Genomic DNA, 13,816 nt, shown 5'->3' on the forward strand with positions numbered 1-13,816 from the left:
CCTGAGCAGCCTTTAGATCATCTTCAAGTTTGATATTTTTCAAATTTTCTGCATCATAGTCTGAGAGAGCTCCTTCAAGTTGCTTCATCAAGTTTTCCATCTCTACTGGTGTCAAGATCTTCCTCAAGCTGTTAGGCTTCTAAAAATAGAAGACCAGGCTCTGATACCAATTGTTAGGATTCCTGCAGATACTGAGAGGGGGGGGGGGGTGAATCAGTATCTAACCGGTTAATAGATTTTCTCAACTTAAAACATGTAGAGCATATTAATACAGTGTACTGGTAAAGAAAAAGTAATGCAATAAACAGAGATAAAAACAACCACATGAAAAACACACCATAACACAAGGATTTAACGAGGAAACCCGGTGCGGGAAAAACCTCAGTGGGATTTATGACCCACAATATTCACTTACTGGCCAATAAGAGAATATTACTGCTACAAGAGGGGCCTGCACATGTAGGAAGGCCAATTGCCTAGAGCTCACTGCTCAAATACAAAATAGGAAGTCTCACTGACTTACAAAATGGATTATATAAATCCAGTGTCTTGTACTCCTTCAAAGTAGCATCTATAATGCCAGATCCAGTACCAGTTTCTCCTCTGCTTCTTACATAAACCCTTAACCTATAATTTGCATAATAGGTCTTCCTTATTTTGCCTAATTACATTCTTCTTACTTACACAAAATGTTCTACAATGATCTCTCTTATATAAGAGTCATTTTACAACTTGCCAAGTTGGCTTACAAAGATTTTACAAATAATAAACAAAATATATTACAACAAAAATCCTGTCGGCCTCTGTGCTGTTTATGCTTCCTTTCACTGCCGGTGCCAGTGATCTGAGTGTCGATGGAATTCCTTGCCGGTGTCATAAGATTGTAAGGTTGCAATCAATGAAAAAACCTTCAATCACCTACAATGTCTCATTGGAGTGTGCATATGCCAACAACCTCATGGAATACAATGATGGTCATTAGATTGTATTTTGAATCAATGGTGGCAACTAAAGATTTCTCATAAAACCCTAAAGTAACTAATAATTATGATGTATTATTGGGAAATTAACTTAATTTTTTACAATAAATTATAAAACATTGGCGAATTTGATCAAATTATGTATCAAATATTTTGGCGAATCTTTGGGTTCAAAATTTTAATAAAATAAACTCTCTGGCGATTTAAATAAGACTAAAATAAAAATTTCTAAAAGTGTGGTGATTTAGGTCACCTAAAAACTTGAACTATTAGTCAAATTTTGATTTTTAAATTTTAAAAAATAGCCAAATGGCAAATATTAGCCACTAAAAAATTCATTAATCACCAGCCCACCGAAAAGGAAGAGAGATTGGAGGTCAGCCACACCAGCACCATTGTTGGTACAATAGGTAAATCCTCCCATTGTCACTACTATTGATAATGATGCACATATTTTTTATCTTATAGATGAATACTTTTCTTTAGGCCTATCTTTGGGTGAACTCAATCCTTTGACTCCAACACATCTCATATCTTCAGATCCCCTTGCTATTTCTGAGCAAGTCTCTCTTGCTATAGTTAGTACCTCTACCATTGTCACCTCCTCCCCTTGGCTAAAGAAAACTATTGGGAAGAAGAATAAATATATCCCGACCGCAGAACTTCATGTAGACACCATCACCCAAGTATTAGGAGGTACACCTAAACCCAAGAGAGCTAGGAGGATGTCTCATATGATTATTGATTCTAACACAGTGCACCAAGTTATGGAAATTGTCGACCCCATGGTAGACAAAGAGGAACTTGAACTCACAGAAGTTGATTATTGGCTAACATAATTGACATCTATCCCTCTAACACAAAAGATGATATTTATCATGCTAAGTCTTTTATGGGTAACCTTTCACGAAGGGTAAAGAAGGAAGAACAAAATAATCATGAGCTCACTCATTAGTTAAATGCCCTCGTTGCTTTTATTTGATCTCTTCTATTGAGTGTCAAACAACGTGACAAAGGAACATAAATTGCACCTATGTTAGGAGATATCAATGTTGATCAAAAGAAACAGGTCAAGAGATGTTGGGCAATAACAATTTGGTTGTGGAAGAGTGGGTAAACAAAGGTAAAACCCAATGTTTCATATTTATTGATGAAGGTCTAAAATCTTATGCCAACCTTGTAGATAAAACAAGCACTCTCCTTGCTAATCTAGAGGAACTCAAGAAAGAAATGGGAGGACTAGAAATCATCTCCCACCAATTAGGGCAAATCTCCCAAATGCATCTAGCTTTACTAGTAAAGGAGGGAATTATTAAGGATCACAAAAAATAAAGCAGCTAATTGGAGAGAGATGTTCAAATGGAGATTGTTTGTACTGAAAGAGATCCATACAAAGATAGTAGCAACCATTACCCGATATTTATCTAACATTGGGACCCTACACACATGCTTCAACACTTTGTGCCTAAATATTTTTAAATAAGGTGGGTAGGAGTTGCTAACAACAGTTTTAGTTCGTGAAGACCTAAGGAAGAAGATAGAAGATGATTTTTCACTAGAAAAGATAGGGATGCAATCTCTGGAAAGGATAAAGGACACCTTGACCCTCATTCCTAGCATGAGAGAAAAAATAAGTGAATGACTATGACAAATAATTGAGGCCGACCCAGAGATTCATAAGCAAAAGCTTTGAGCTAACATGACTCTTGTCCCTAATAAGAGCGAGATGTCCCTGATACTCCACGTATATGTGAATTATACAAAGAAGATGTAGATATTGACAAAATTGATCAAGCAGGTGCAGATTTCAAATGATGATGAACTAGCATCAAGTGATAATGTGGAGTTGATTGGCAAACTAGAGGGTGGTAACGTGTCTTGGCATGATTAATGCTCTTTTCATATTTTATTCTCTTGCTCGAAAACAATTGGCTTTGGACGATTGTTTAATTATTGCTATTTTTAAAGACTTGTGTTTTTAACTGGTTGTCTTCAAGAAGTCGTTATGTTTTAAAAACTGAAACCTATGGGCTAGCTATTTATGTTTTGGAAAGCTTATTTGAATGGATCTTTTCTTTGGGAATGCAAACTTTGTGTTGTTGTTTAGAAGGAAAGACATTGTTTTATATGTTTTGATCAATTATCTTTGATATTTTGAAATAGAAAAATCTCTGCAACAGTATTCTAAAATTTATAGAGGCGATCCCACAATATTGGGTTACACTTTTTTATACTTCCTGATTTTTACTAAAATCATACATTTTTAGAAAATATAATGATTTTTTTTAAAATTAGAAAGTAGCTTTTGGAAGTGTCATTTGCAATCACATAACCCTAAATTAATTTAGAGACTGTTATTAATGAATTAGGGTTTAATATTTATATACTAGGATCAAAGCCTTTGCACTCAACAAGACTTGATCCCCGGCGGGCTCATTTGGAGCCATTCAACTTCACCAATAGATCAAGGACCCATTGACTGAAATATAATGATTTAATCCTTGAGGTCCCATTTGAAGTAACTAATTTAGGAGAGTTAGATCAAATCCTCTTAGATAAAAAATCCTTGGATATAACCTCTCTACTCTTAAATCATACCTGTAGTGGAGTCTCCTTCATACCTATGAAAATGTTGATAAAAAACCACTTTTGCATCAGCTTTTGGGGGTTCAAATGAATTCATTTAAAAGTTTCTTTTTAAGGTATGTAAGTCCTTATTATAAGCTTTACAAATAGTATAAATTTTAATTTATTAATTTCAATAATATATTTATGTTTTATTTCTTATGAATGTAGTTTTTTCATAAAAAAACAAGGATTGTGTTTCACACGTGGAAAAATCGAGAAATAGGGAATAAAAATTGTCAAAAAAATATTTTCCCTAGGTATTGATATTCTCATTTAGGTATTGATATTCTCATTTCAACACAAAAATAATTTAATACAAATGCATACAAAAAAAATTATGCATTACGAAATACACCTATATCCAAATTACAATTATGTTGACTTGAAAAATTAACTAAAAAAAATATATGTAACAAAAAATAATGGAAAAATATCCATGCACTAGACATTTGTGTGACAAATATATATTTAAAAAATCTAAATTTCCTTCTTTCTATAAAAAATGTTATACGTTATAGAATAAATGTCACTTCTTAAAAATCTTGATTTTGTTGTGTAGGGGAAAAATTGAGACTAAGTATGGAAACCCTAATCCCACTCTCATACACACTCATGGAATACAAAAGAGCCTAGAGAGGTAACGCATGTTGGCTACTTCTTATGAGAAAGAGAGAGCCATGGATTACCTCTTGTTGGCATTTGTGCAGCGTATGTTGATATGATGATATTATGTTGTCATTGATGTCAATATACAGGAGAGTGAACTGACAATATGCTGAAAAGTGAACAGGTATAATGTGGTGAACCGGTATATGTGCAACGGAGTGTACAGGTATATTGAAGCTAAGTAGTTGGCAAAGAGAACCAATATAGCGGTATGTTTGTCTAAGTGAACCGGTATGATGGAATGTGAACCGACATATGGAATGTTTTCTAGTAAAGCTTAATATGGTATGCTTATCGGTTGGTAGTCTTAGTGTAAGGGTTTCTGGTTGAAGTGTTCCAAGCCTATGTGATTCAACCGATGACATTGTGTGATGAGCTGGCATTGTAATCAAGATTAGATCATGTTGCCACGTCAGCCTTGTGCGCATGAAGGATCTTGCATGAAGGAGATTGATCCTATCTGCCTCAGGAATGTGCGAAGTCCCTATAAACAGTGGAGAATGTGTGATGGGTTATCGCCTCCATGAAACAGTGAAGAAGAAATGATGGAGAATATCTTGAGATATGTTCAAGACTGTTGTATTCAAATGCAAAGTGTTCAATGGCCAGGATTGAACTGCCTAAATTGCTTAACCTAAATGTTTAGGATTTAGGGTTTATGCTACCGACCTACCTGTTTCCTATAAGGTCGATGTTGTGTTTCATATTGAGGTTGTTGGAAAATTGTGTGTGTGTATCTAGGTGCAGAGATACGTGATTCTTGCCAGACCATATGAGATAAGAGGATTGATTCCTGCATAGTGTGTGTGCAGAAGGAAGGAACTTAAGCGGATATGCATTAGGCATTGAGAGCTATTACCAGATCATTGTATTACCTGTTGATCTTTAACCACTTCAATAGTTGGAAAATCCCTTAACTGGGTAGCTTTAATCAGCTTGCTATAAATCCTTTAATAGGGTGACTCAAACTCACTGAGTTCTTGAAATCCTCTAACAAGGTAACCTCTAACAAGGTTTAACCCTTAACCGAGTATTTAGCCATCCCTTAACCAGGTGATCTCTAACATGATCGGTTCCTAGCAGAACGTTTTGTAACAATCTTTAACCGGACTAGGCTCCTAATAGAGCGGACTCCTAAAGAGTTCAAAAGCAGCTTGTGGGTATTCATCCCCATCGTGATTTTTCTCTGTTGGGTTTCCATGTGAAAAATCTGTGTGTCATGTTTAGTATTTTTCATGTGATGTTTTAAGTGATTTGTGTCTAAAGGTAAATCATGCTGAGCTAGCTATTATTATATTTCTGATGATAGATTACCTATTCATGCATAAGGGTGAAATGGAAGTGTAGTATTAAGTTATGTGGAAAGCTAAGTGATTAACCAGTTAATGCTTGTCACAGTCATTCTTAGCTTTACCGGTTGCACTCTGTTTCAGACCGGTGTTACTGTCTATCAGACATTTGCAGTGTTTGCAGTCAAACTGGTTCAGGAAATTTTTTGTGATTGTACTAATGCACCCCCCCTCTCAGTACTGGTTTGGTACTTATTGTTCATCATTGAGTCATCAATTGGTATTAGAGCGTCCTCTAGGTCCTCTGTGTTGTAAGCTTAACCGCTTGAGGGAAAGATCCTATTGTAATGATGAAGAGGGAAGGTCCAAAGTTCAACAGGGATAACTTGAAAATATGGAAGGACAGAATGAAGACTTACATCAGAAGCATGGGTGCTCAACACTGGAGCTATGTTGAGAATGCTTTTGTTATTCCTACCGGTACTCTCACCGATGATCAAAAGAGAGAAATACAGGAGAATGGGCAAGTCATGGAGCCCTAATTAGTAGCTTATCTGACATTAAGTTAATTGATGTCTAGGATAAAGATAATCCCAAAGAAGTATAGGACACTCTTGAGAATATCTATGGCGGTGATGAGCATGTAAACCAAGCTAAGGAAGAAAGCCTTAGAGGGAAGTTTGAAGACATGCAGATGGTTGAAGGTGAGACCATTCAATAGTATGGAATAAGAATCACAATTGTTGTTGGAGATATCAAGAGTGCAGGTGGTAAAATGGAAGATTCCACTGTGGTAAGCAAAGTTCTGAGATCCTTATTACCGGTCTATGCAATAAGGGTTGCTGCTATTTAGTAGTTGATATCAATAGACAAGACTAAGGTATCACTAGACTCCATCATTGCAAAGTTGATAGCATATGAGCTAAATAGTTTTGATGGCCGTGTTCAAAAGACTGAATCAACTTTTAGAGTTTCTGCTGTACCATCCAGAAAAGGAAAAGAAGCAAGCACCAATGGTGAACCAAGACAAAGCAGAGAAATGGATGATGAGGAGATCCTGATGGAATTTGAAGCTCTTCTTGCCAGGAAACTTCCTAAAGGAACTGGTAAATACAGAGGTAAGCTCCCTTTGAAATGCTTTTCTTGTAACCGGATAGGACATATTGCTATAAACTGTCCTAATGGTGACAACAAGGACAAACCGAAAAGGTTCAAGAAAATTGAAGGAGGAAACCAGAGAAACTATTTTGTTGCAGCTGATGAAGGTGTCATAGATGAGGAATCGGAAGATGAAGACAATGAAGATATTATGTTTGTTGCAGTAAAGGAAGATGTGTCAGATAAGAAGGCTCTTGTCTCCCACTTTGATAATTCAAATGAGTGGATTATTGACAGTGGTTGTTCTCATCATATGACTGGCAACCAAAGCAAGTTTCTATCTTTGGAAGAATATGATGGTGGTATGGTTCGCTTTGGTAATGACGCACCATGTATGGTCAGAGGAAGAGGGTCCATCTCTCTGAACGGAAAGAGCAGTGCTGACAATGTGTATTGGGTGGAAGGTCTCAGACACAATCTATTGAGTGTTGCCTAGCTGAATGACAGTGGACTCACTCTAGAATTCAAAAATGGAGTGTGCAAAATCAAAGGAAAGAATGGTGATTTGATGGCCACCGGTATGCCGACCAAAGGTAACTTATTTCAGCTAAATGCAAATATAAGTACATGTCTTATGGCCAAGTTTGATGATAGCTAGATATGGTGTAGTAGACTCTGCCATGTAAACTGTGATAATATTATGAAGGCCAGTAAGATCAAGGTAGTTAGAGGATTGTCGATGCTGAGCAAATCGGAAAATCCTTTATGCAGAGAATGTCAACTAGGAAAAATGTCTTCCTCAACCTTCAAAGGTAAATCTTTCACAGCTGACAACTTACTTGATCTTGTGCATACTGATTTGTGTGGTCCTATGAAAACTAGGAGTGTGCAGGGAGATAGGTATTTTATGATTCTTACAGATGATTGCTCAAGAATGATGTGGGTCACATTGTTGAAGGACAAGTTTGAAGCCTTTGGAAAGTTCAAAGCTTTCAGAGCATTGGTAGAAAAGGAAAGTGGTAGAAGAATCAAATGCCTTAGAACTGATCAAGGAGGGGAATTCACTTCCGGTGAATTCAACAAATGGTGTGAAGAGAATGGTATCAAGAGGCAACTGTTTGCCCCCCGAACTCCACAACAGAATGGCTTAGCAGAGAGAAACAACCGAACTGTGGTTGAAGCTGCTAGAATGATGTTGATCCAAGGAAAAGTTGCTCACAACTTTTGGAGAGAAGCCTCCTACATAATGAACCAGGTACTCATCAAAAAGGGAAAGGATAAGACTCCTTATGAGTACTGGACCAGTAAGACACCAGTGGTAAGCTACTTTAGAATGTTTGGTAGCAAATGTTATATCAAGAGGAGTGAACATCATAACAAGTTCGATGCAAAATATGATGAAGGAATATTCTTAGGATATTCCACCAAGAGTAAAGCTCTCAAATGTTTCAACAATAGGACTCAAAGAATTGTTGAAAGCATCAATGCTAGGGTTGATGAAAACTCTGGGAAACCTGAGGAAACTAGCAATGAGCAAGTAGGAGATGAATCGGTAGATGTTGATGCTAACGAAGATGAGGATGAAGGAGAAAAGCAAGAAGAATCTATTAAGAACATACCTAAGTATGTCAAACTCAATCATGACCTAAAGCAGATCATAGGAGACAAAGATGTAGGAATTCTTACAAGAAGAAAGGTCAAAGAAAGCTCATTTATGATCTCTGAATTTGAGCCTAAATCATTCAAAGAGGCACATAAAGATGAAGACTGGATCAAGGCAATGGAGGAGGAACTTGATCAGATAGAGAAGAATGGTACATGGTCTTTGGTACCCAGACCAGAGCATAAAAATGTCATTGGAACCAAATGGGTTTTCAGAAACAAGCTAAATGAGGATGGCATAGTGGTAAGGAACAAAGCCAGACTAGTGTGTAAAGGATACGCCCAAGAAGAAGGAGAAGACTATGGAGAAACCTTTGCTCTAGTAGAAAGATTGGAAGGAGTGCGTAAGCTTCTTGCATATGCAGCTTTTAAAAGATTCAAGGTATATCAAATGGATGTAAAATTTGCATTCCTAAATGGAATACTTGAAGAGGAGGTGTACATAGAACAACCAGATGGGTTTTCCCTATCAGAAGACAGTGGCATGGTGTGTAGGCTACATAAAGCCTTGTATGGACTAAAGCAGGCACCTAGAGCATGGTATGAATGCTTGCACTCCCATCTTGTGAAAATTGTATTTGAAATAACAAGTGAAGATAGAAATATCTATTTGAAATCAAAAGGAGATTAGATTCTAATCTGTGAAGTATTTGTTGATGACATCATCTTTGGAGGAGATGATAAGATGAGTCATGATTTTGCAGATGAGGTGAAAAAGGAGTTTGAGATGTCACTCATAGGGGAAATTAAGTTCTTCATTGGACTACAGATTCAGCAAATGAAATAAGGAATCTTTATTAGTCAGTCCAAGTATGTCAAAGAGGTGTTGAAGACCTTTGGCATGGAAGACAGTAAACTGGTTGGTACACCAATGGTGACCGGTTGTAAATTATCAAAAGAGGATGGCTCGGCATTGGTAAATGAGAAGGATTACCGATCAATGATTGGTAAGTTGCATTATGTAGTGCATAGAAGACCAGACATTGCACATGCAGTGGGTATTACTGCTTAGTTTCAAGAAAGCCCAAGAGAATCCCACTTGGTAGCAGTCAAGCAGATTCTTAGATATCTGAAGGGAACAGTTGACTATGGGTTATGGTATTCATACAATAATGATTTCAACCTGAAAGTGTTCACAGATGCTGATTGGGCTGGTAATGTAGATGACCAAAAGAGCACAACCAATGGTGCATTCTTCCTTGGTGGTAGACTGGTCTCATGGATGAGTAAAAATCATAGTTGTATCTCTCAGTCTATAGCAGAAGCAGAGTATGTTGCAGCTTTTATAAACTACACCCAGACCATAGGGATGAAGCATGTATTAAATGGCTTCAAAGTTCCTGTATCTGAACCAGTAAGCATATCTTGTGACAATAAAAGTGCAATTAACATTTCCAAGAATCCAGTTTTGCATGCTAGAACCAAGCACTTTGAGCTCAAGTATCATTTCTTGAGGGAGAAGGTACAAAACATTGTGTTGGAACATGTTTCCAGTAAGGAGCAGCTAGCAGACATATTCACCAAGCCTCTACCAAAGGCTATATTTACCTATTTGAGAGGTGAATTAGGGGTGCTGCCCCTTCAAGAGGTGAACTAAAAGTATGTGCTCCACATTAGTCAGGTATTGCAGTGTCCAATATTTTTTAGGATGGATGTGTTGAAGGATACTACTCCTCAGGGGGAGCAACGTAGTGGAATAGGAAAACTTGTGCTTCCACTTTGGCATTGTTGTCAAAGGAGGAGAAGATGTGAAGCGGAGAAGATATCTGCAGCAGCAGATGTGATGCTAGGTAATATCTTTGTATATTGCCATCAAAGCCAAAGGGGGAGATTGTTGGCATTTGTGCAGAGTATGTTGACATGATGATATTATGTTGTCGTTGATGTCAATATACAGGAGAGTGAACCCGCAATATGCTGAAAAGTGAATCGGTATAATGTGGTGAACTGATATATGTGCAAAGGAGTGTACATGTATATTGAAGCTAAGCAGCTGGCAAAGAGAACCGGTATAGTGGTATAAATCGGTATATGAGCAATAGGTGAAGTGGTATGTTTGTCCAAGTGAACCGGTATGATGGAATGTGAACCAACATATGGAATGTTTTCTAGTAAAGCTTAATATGGTATGACTACCGGTTGGTAGTCTTAGCTTAAGGGTTTCTGGTTGAAGTGTTCCAAGCCTGTGTGATTCAACTAATGACATTGTGTGAAGAGATAGCATTGTAATCAAGATTAGATCATGTTGCCATGTCAGCCTTGTGCACGTGAAGGATCTTTCATGAAGGACATTGATCCTATCTGCCTCGGGAATGTGCGAAGTCCCTGTAAATGGCAGAGAACACGTGATGGGTTATCGCCTCCATGAAATGGTGAAGAACAAACGATGGAGAATATCTTGAGATCTATTCAAGACCATTGTATTCAAATGCAAAGTGTTCAATGGCCAGGATTGAACCGCCTAAATTTCTTAACCTAAATATTTAAGATTTAGGGTTTATGCTACCGACCTACCTGTTTCCTATAAGGTTGATGCTGTGTTTCATACTCAAGTTGTTGGCAAATTGTGTGTGTGTATCTAAGTGCAGAGATACGTGATTCTTGCTAGACCAAATGAGATAAGAGAATTGATTCCTGCATAGTGTGTGTGCAGAAGGAAGGAACTTAAGTGGATCTGCCTTAGGCATTGAGAGCTATTATCAGATCATTGTAATACTTGTTGATCTTTAACCACTTCAATAGTTGGAAAATCCCTTAACCGGGTAGCTATAATCAGCTTGTTGTAAATCCTTTAACAGGGTGACTCAAACTCATTTAATTCTTGAAATTCTCTAACAAGGTAACCTCTAACAGGGTTTAACCCTTAACTGGGTATTTAGCCATCCCTTAACTGGGTTATCTCTAACAGGATCGGTTCCTAGCAAAACCCGTTGTAATAGTCTTTAACCGGACTAGGCTCCTAACAGAGTGGACTTCTAAAGAGTTCAAAAGAAGCTTGTGGGTATTCATCCCCACCATGGTTTTTCCCTATTGGGTTTCCACGTGAAAAATCTATGTGTCATGTTTAGTATTTTTCATGTGATTATTTAAGTGATTTGTGTTTGAAGGTAAATCATGTTGAGCTAGCTGTTATTATATTTTTGATGATAGATTACCTATTCATGCATAAGGGTGAAATTAAAGTGTAGTATTAATTTAAGTGGAAAGCTAAGTGATTAACCAGTTAATGCTTGTCATAGTCATTCTTAGCTTTATCGGTTGCACTCTATTTTAGACTGGTTGTACTGTCTATCACACATTTGTAGTGTTTGCAGTCAAACTGGTTCGAGAAAAGTTTTGTGACTGTACTGATTCACCCCCCTCTTAGTACCGATTTGGTACTTATTGTTCATCATTGATTCATCACCTCTTAGGTTTTCTATTACTTTGTTGAAAATGAGAGAGAGGAATGATGCAAAATATAATCTAACCTCAAAACCAAGTAAGCAAACAAACCCTAATCTGAGAATGCCGCAAAATATAATCTAACCTCAAAACCAAGTAAGCAAACAAACCCTAATCTGAGAATGCAGATCAAAGAACAACTGATAGACTGCTGCAAAGTACAAATCAGAAGGAAAAATCAAAGGTGTATCTATGTTTGAAATCTTAGCAGAAATGTTCAGGACTAGGGTGCTAGGCCACTATCCTGATTCTGCAATTCTTGAGCTAAAACTGATAGGAAGGATTTGGGAGTCTGCAAAGTGTTGCTCTGCCAAGTCCTACTGACAGAGGGAAAGACCATGGTGCCACACCACTATCTTGGATAGGAATAGGGAACCATGCCCTTGTCCTTGGGGTTTTTTCCAAGATCTGCAACCCAGAACTCTCTGTGTGCACTCTTCCGGTCCCGAAACTTCCAGCGACGATTGGATCCGAATCTGTACCCGAAGTTGAAAAAGAGGGTTTGGGATGGCTCTATAGGGTTTTTCCTTAGTCAAATCCCTATTTTGGTGATTTACACCTTCACGAATAGCCAATAATGTATTGAAAACGTGTGTGAGAGAACCTTGTGTGTGTGCAAGATCCTAAGAATGAAAGCAAACAACCTAGAGCAACCCTAAAGAGTAAACCCTAATTTCTTATAATTGACAAAGTAAATGCTCTAAATCCACAATGCAAAGTGATCTAAAGTATGAATATGAATCAAAATGAAACTTATGAAAAGATATGAAAACAACATGAAACCATACCCAACCCCAAGGGAGAGGTACAAGCCAATCGTCAGTTAGTGATCTCCTATTGTTCTTCTACATCTTCAAAAGCCCCCAATAGATAAAATGATTCTTGATGAATGTTTGATGGATGAATATTGAATGTTGTTGAAGAATTGAAATATCTACTCTTTCTTTGCAAAGAAGGATCTAATGCTCCAAAAAATTTCTCTTAGATTCTTAGAAGAAGACCCCTTCAAATGAAGAAAGAGAGCTCTTAAGTATGAAACCGTAGATCTTAATTTCATGTTTAGGCCTACCCGGGATTTGAATTTCTCACTGATATTTTGGGGTCAAGAAATATTATATCATAGGATTGTGCTCCAAACATTTCGGGGAAAAATCCGCAGACTATGTGCATTCGCGCCACAGTTTGACAAACTTTTTACCAAATTTTTCGGGTTGTTAGATATGATGATATTAGAGCATATCTGGTGTAGGAGCACCTAGTTTTGAGTGCATTTTCTACATTTTGGTGTGTTAGTCTATAGTTTGGTTTTAGATTTTGAATAAGTAACCACTCATAGGTTCACATGTGTTTGTGATATGCATTGGTAGGTTGGATGTCAATGAGATCACGTGTTTACTCATTTTGTCTTGAGCCCTTGTAAGCCTAAAATGGCATAAACATGCATTTTGGTGTAAAACATATTGAAAAGACTTATTTGGAATTGAGACATGTCTTGTTAGTGGTTTTTAGTCATCCTAGATGGTTTAGAATGAGAAACAAACCATGAAATGCAAAAGTGCACTTTTTGGCAAAAGTTGTCAAAGTTGCTTGACGATATTTTGCAACGTTGAGCAACTTTTTGCAACTTTGAGAAAAGGGTTGGTTAAGAAACTGATGGAGAGATAGTTAGGACCAAAATGGAATATAAATTCCTTGAGTATGAATGTAATGAGGTTGGTGAACACTTGGAGCAGATCATAATACATTTTGAAGACCATTTTCCAAGTTTGACCTTGTGCTTTCTCAAATTTGGAGCAGCAGTTCGTACTCCATAGATTGATTGCATTGTTGTTATTTGATAATTATTTCTTAAATGTTATTATAGTGCTCATAAAGAATCTTAGTTAGTTTTGTTTCAGGTTTGAGTTGAGTTTTTGATTTTGAAAGTTCTCGACCTGAGCAAGGGTTTGAGAGACCCAAACATGGTTCTAGCTTGAAGTCCTTTGCGTTTCTCTCAATAACCCTTGGGAGTCAAGAAATGGAACCTTTTTATAGTGTAAATAGTATTTT

This window comes from Cryptomeria japonica, chromosome 10, assembly GCF_030272615.1.
Source record: "Cryptomeria japonica chromosome 10, Sugi_1.0, whole genome shotgun sequence".
In the NCBI taxonomy this organism is placed as follows: Eukaryota; Viridiplantae; Streptophyta; class Pinopsida; order Cupressales; family Cupressaceae; genus Cryptomeria; species Cryptomeria japonica.